Source organism: Chelonia mydas, chromosome 2 (assembly GCF_015237465.2).
Source record: "Chelonia mydas isolate rCheMyd1 chromosome 2, rCheMyd1.pri.v2, whole genome shotgun sequence".
NCBI classification, from domain to species: domain Eukaryota; kingdom Metazoa; phylum Chordata; order Testudines; family Cheloniidae; genus Chelonia; species Chelonia mydas.
In genome coordinates this window covers 104,913,516-104,919,515 of record NC_057850.1, presented here as the reverse complement: position 1 = coordinate 104,919,515, position 6,000 = coordinate 104,913,516, and the positions used below count along the sequence as shown (strand labels likewise).

General features: G+C 46.6%; 1 long non-coding RNA gene across 10 annotated transcripts in view; it reads left to right on the top strand.

Annotated features, from left to right (window-relative positions):
• The first annotated feature begins 428 nt into the window (after positions 1 to 428).
• Positions 429 to 6,000, top strand: part of LOC114019526 — a 784,643-nt gene continuing 779,071 nt past the window's right edge. The window contains exons 1-3 of one of the 10 annotated variants that reach the window (XR_006288639.1): positions 597 to 1,091; positions 1,614 to 2,436; positions 4,847 to 5,149. This is a non-coding gene — a long non-coding RNA (uncharacterized LOC114019526). The other 9 variants (XR_006288641.1, XR_005224384.2, XR_006288644.1 and 6 more) reach the window with 9 other exon arrangements.

Genomic DNA, 6,000 nt, shown 5'->3' with positions numbered 1-6,000 from the left:
TGGAAATACATATTAGCTCCTAAAGGGTCACAGAGGGATACTGTTTTTTCTCTCCCCTGCCCCTTAAGAGTGCGTGTGTGTGGGGGGGCTTTCCCCCTCCACCTTCCCTTTGACTCCCCCTCTCTGTTTCAGGTAACTTTGAACAACGGTCTCTCCTGTGGGCCCGGGGATGGGGAGGCGGCAGCACGGGGCGGGGCGCGGGGGGGGGGAGCTCCTACCTGCAGCCCCATCAAGTATTTTGGACACCGCCGGTAGTAATTCAAAACCGAATGTCCCGAGCTCCTGGCGCGGGGGTGGGGGGTGTGTGGGGCGGGGGGGGGGGTCCTGCTACAAGCGAAGCTCTGCGTGGGAGGGAAGAGGAGGAGGGCGAGCCCAGCGCTGCCGTTTTCTGCTCGGGGTGGCCGCTCCCCTTGCTGGTGGCTGGGCCGTGCCCGTGGTGGGGACTGGAGGGCGGGATCCCGGAGCTCAACAACAAGGCGCGGCCAGAGCCTCTCCTCTCGCACGTGCACACAAAGGGACCCGGAGCCGCCGCCGCCGCCGCCGCTTCTTCCCACCGGGCTAATGACTCCTCTCCCCCCTCCCTCCCCTCTGTCACCCTCCTCCTCCAAAACAAAAACGCGCGCGCACACACACACACACACCCCGTGCAGGGGAGTCCGCAGCACCTCGCTTAGGCGTAGGGCTGGTTCCTGCAACTTCTAGCCCCTTCTCTGATGTGAGTCACAGTGAGGTTCACTTTCTGGGGGTGGGAGTGCGTCACTGCTGGTTAGCGAGGGGGTGCAGGGGTTGCAGCTCAGGACTGATTTGATTTCTCTCTCTCTCTCTCTCCCCCCCCCCCCTCCGTCTGAATTGGGCTGGAAAGTTGCGAAGCGGGGTGGGCGGCATGAGAAAGTTACACACAAAGCGAGGAGAGCTCCTTTGTTCTGCTGGGGGGGTGGAGGGGGGACCTTTGGAGAGGGTGGCTGAGCCAGACACATACAGGTCAGGAACGATCGACAGCGATTAGCCTTTCCCGTCAAACACCTCCCTCCACCCAAAGGAGCCAGGCGCTTGGAGGAGGAGGAGGAAAGCGGAAGGTGTATCACACCAAGGTGAGTTGCGATTTACTCTGCTTTTCTTTTGTCCTGTTGCGCAACTAACACGCCGTCCATCCCACTGCACCCGGGTTCCTTCCCAGGACAGTGAAACTTAAACAGAAAGTTAGCGCACAAGGTTGCTGCCCATGGCGACTATCTGCTCCATCGCAGATGAAATGGAGAGAGCGAGAGCGGGTCCCAGAGCCAGAAATGGCCTTTCTCTTCCTTGGGGTGGAAGGGGCTGTCTAATTTTCCTGGCTAAATCGTCGGCATCAAGGAGCAAGTGAAAGGGGTTCAAGCTCTGAGGGCGGTGTGATTTATTTGTGCAGATAATGAATGGGATGGGCCCCGGGCAGGGCTTCTGGAAATCCCCCGTCTTCCTGGCGGCAGATTAGGTTTGGGGCTCTTGGCTGTTGTTACCTTTTCCTCCTCTTCTGGTTTTGTTTGGAGAGGGGCTGGGTAGATGGTCTGGTGGCTGGGGGACAGGTGAAGGGGCAGTGTGGTTTTTGCACTTTTTTTTTTTTTTTGGTTTGCCAGGGGATGCTGCTGGCACCATCTCTGTGGTTTGCGCAACAGGTAGAGATGCCAAAGGCTGGAAATATCTTTTGTTGGTGGTCTCGTGGCCGGGATTAAGCTTTTGTTCTGAAGGCTGGATGTCTCCACAAGTGAAAGGACAAAGTCTTGCCAAATCCACTCGTGTGTGTGCGTGTGTGCCTGTAAATGGACCCTTTCTTCTCTCGTTTTTATATTTTCCTTTAATCTACATTTGTCCTTCAGACTGTAGAAGACCAAACTGACCGAAACCAGATACCAAGGGGATTGTTCTCAGTGATTGTCAAGGGAATCCAAACAAAGAGGTGCATCTACCGGAAATAATGATTTGAGAGATGTTTCTCTCCCTGTCTCTCCCTCCCCCGCCACCCCCCGATTGAAATTGTTTTTCTGGGAGGCTCAGTTAGCAGGAAGTTTGGATTTGGGAGCCTGCTAGAGATGGGGAGGACTAACATTTGCAGTGTTAATTGAATGGAGGAAGAAGAAGAGGGGAAGGGCAGTGCTGGACCTGAGTTGCTCCTTTGGATACGCAAGGACTGGGCTGGGGGAGGGAAAGGGGGGAGAGGCAGAGAGGAACCTGCTGCCGCTTGCCGGCTCTTTGTCTGCTCAGGGAACTTGAACAAAAGGAGAAACTCGGATGAACTCTCCATCTCTCTCCTCTTCTGGGTTATCTAATCTTCGGGAACTTTATCCAGAGAGAATTGCCCAACTTCCTCCAAGCTTTCATTACTTACAAAACAAACGGCCCCACCGTGGCCTCATAAGGAATTCCCTCGATTTCGTTTTCAGAGTTTAAAGAAGGGAGAAGGTGAGTTTTTGTCCTAGGGTTTATTTGCTCTTTTCTCCCCTCCCTCTGTTACAGGCTTCAGAGTGAATTGAAAGTGTGAAGTGCGGGTGCTCTAGAGGGAAATCACAGGCTAGAGGAATCTTTTTTCTTTCTTTGTACTTATGTAACAGCACATGGAAGTATTGTTTTATGACGGCAACGCAGCTATTCTGTATCTGCTTACGTACAATAGATTGGTGGACGCTAGTCGGTCCTGGCCCCATGCAGGCTTTCTTTAGGATATAGAGAACTTTAAGAGCCTGGGTGTACTTTTTCCTGGGAGGAGGAAGGATCCGAACAGGAAAACTTCCCAGGATTAGGGGAATAATCGGAACAAAAAATGTTCAGAAATGCTGGCAGCAAAATCTGGCGGGGTGGGGGGTGACGAGGGGTGTTTTAGTGGGAGAGCCCAGTAACGGGAAGGTGGGGGATGTGTAGTGCATTTGTGGAACTGTGGGTAAGATGCTGGGAAGTGCCCGGTATTTGGACACTGCAAATACGGTGAGGATAGGGGACAGGTAGAGTAAGGTGTGCAGGAGGGCATAGGTGCAACCACATACAACCAGTCTGGGGAGCGGAGTAGAGAGTAGGAAGGAGAATTTTGTTCAATTTACGATGGTGAATTTAGGATGGTCAGACCAGGCTGGTCCCAAGTGAAACTCCCTTCACCTCCACAGTATGTTTTTATCCAATGGCCTTAAAACAAAACAGAAAACCAAACCTTAATTGGTTATTTATTGTAGTGTTTTAGCATTTCTGCTTTCTATTAAATACTCCAACTTTGGAAAACTTATACTGTCTTCCTTTTTTCAGAGTAGCAGCCGTGTTAGTCTGTATTCGCAAAAAGAAAAGGAGTACTTGTGGCACCTTAGAGACTAACACATTTATTTGAGCATAAGCTTTCGTGAGCTACGGCTCACTTCATCCGATACTGTCTTCCTTGTATTTCTTCTTTTCACTTCCTTCCCTTCTTTTGGTCTGTACATTTTAGCTATTGTTTTTTCCATTTCCCCTCACTTTTTCTACATCGTGTAATAACTGCTCCTTCTCTTCCCTTCATCCCACTCTGCCACATTCCCCCTTTTTTCCCCCCTGTGGTGTTCTCTTCCTCCTCTGTGCATCTCTCTCTCCACCCCCACTACCTCTCTGTTCTTCTCCTTTTTATTTCCCATTGCCACAAATGTCCCTGTACTTTTCCAGTCTCCAGCTATGGTCACACATTCTCCTCTCTCCTCTCACATGCTAGGGTCTCTCCCCTCTCCCAAACCATGCACACGGGCACACACACCCGCTCAAAGGTGCAGGCTCCTTCCCTACTCCTCCCCTCACCGTCCAAATAACTTCTCTTTCACTCTCACAGGTATGTAGGCTCCCCCTTTACATACACAGGACTCATTACACAAAATCCCCCCCCCCTCACTTCCTCCCACCAAGCCTCCTCTCCCCTACACTGGTGCAGTCTCCCATCCTCCTCCCTATAGGCATGCTTCATCCTCTCCACAAAGGGTTTCTCTATTTCTCATCTTCCCTCTGCTATGTAGAAGTTTGTTCTCCCCTCTCCTTCCTGCCCACCCCAACCCTGGCAGCACAAAAACAGGTTCCCTTAACGCCCACCCCCATCAACACACACAACCCTTGTCTGCACCATCATTTCCCTCCCCCTTAAAATTTCCCATTGCTGCTACCACTGAAGGAGCCACACCAGAGGCAGGAGCAGTGGGAACACAAGTGTAGACAAGCTGCTGCTTTAAATTGCTTTGTCATCTGTTCTGTGTAGGGCCAGGTCTCAGCAGCAACATCTGAAATATTGCTAGCACCTTGTCTACACTAGCACTCCTACTGGTGGAGATGCAATACTAGGAAATCTTAGCTGGGGGAAGGCTACTGTGGACAAGGCTTTCGGTTCTGCCCTGCCCCACCCCAGTGTCTGAGCATGTGCACTCCCTTACTTATCATCGTCTCCCGGATACTTTCTTACTTGCCATATCTTTCTAACTTCAGGCTTTTGAAATATTTCTGAGGCCTTTTGAAGATCCTCTAGTCACTTTTCCCCTTAATGCTTTAGGGTTTTCTAAGATGTAAGAGTATTCATTGTGTAAAGAAATACCCATGCCCGTTTCACAGGGTATTGAAAGTACTAAATAATAATATGCAACTGGATTCTTTTGTAGTATTCCAACATGATGAAGTTTTCCAAGTTTAAGCAATCACCAAATTTAAATTTAGAATATGAACAAACCGTCTATTAAATAAAACAGCTGAAGTTATTCAAATGCTAGATTGTAACTTTGATATTTATACTTGAGCCAGGAATGGTTCTGCAGAATTACTATATAGTATTATTGCTCATGTGTTTAGAACTAACACTCACTCATTAATTTTATCTGAATAGGTAAAGTGTGATTGTCAGAGAAGCATGATGGCTGCCAAAACACCTTACAGCAATAGGTGCCATATTGCATTTGCTCTTCAAATGGTGGAATACGGCCGTGGATACTTTAGTGGGGATTAACAGAGTACAAACACTTAATGACTAAAGACATCAAACATCATCATTTGGATTTATACATCTATTAATAAACTGATAAAACTGGTGGTAGTGGCTCTTGAAGAAATCAGAAAATATGGAAGGTACTGTTGAAAATGGTCTGGAGTAGATCGCTTTGTGACAATGATATTCTACAATTAAAATAAGGTAGGTATGTTCTCTAATTGCAAAACATTTTTATCCATTGAAAGATTAAATATTACGTTTTCATTGTAGACAAACTTGTATTTGTTCTTTCCATTTTCTTTTATAGCTATCAATAGCATTATGTGATGTAACTGAGAGGAATGTCTCTCTAATTTTGCATGTGACATACGTTTCTTAAATTTAGACAGAATACAGTAAGTTAATACACTATTTATGGCCTGATTTTTTTCAGAGGTATTGAATACCCACAAATCCCTTTGAAATCAGTGGGAATTAGAAGTGCTGGGAATCTCTAAAATCAAGCCACTAACTTTTAAGAAAAGAAAGATTAAAAACAGTTTAAATATATCATGACTGTAGGAAATGTAACAGAATTGCCATTTAAAGGGGCAATCCTGCATTGAATTCAGTCTAAAATAAGTGTGTTCTCTTTAAAATACATAAGTAAAAAATACCACCCTCAAAGCAAACACTTTTACAGAAGTTAGGATCACTAGAATTTTTCATTAACAAAAGTAAAATGAAAAGTTTTTTTTTTTTTATTTTAAGTTTGGATTTAAACATTCTTGTTCTACCGTATTTATTTGCAATTCAGATCTTACAGCATTGTGGGAGTTGATGAATCTGGACAGTTGAACCTGACCCCATTCTCTTTTCGTCGCTCAAACTGAGAGACAAGCAAAAATTAAGGTTTATGAAAAAAAACTATTAAACATGGAATAACGTCATGAATCTAAGATGTTAATAATATAGTTTGGGAACTCTATGGTGTCTCTAAATTAATTATGAAGTTTGGAAAGAGAATCATGAGTTTTCAGTGCAAAAAAGACTTGATATCAGTTTGATACTTG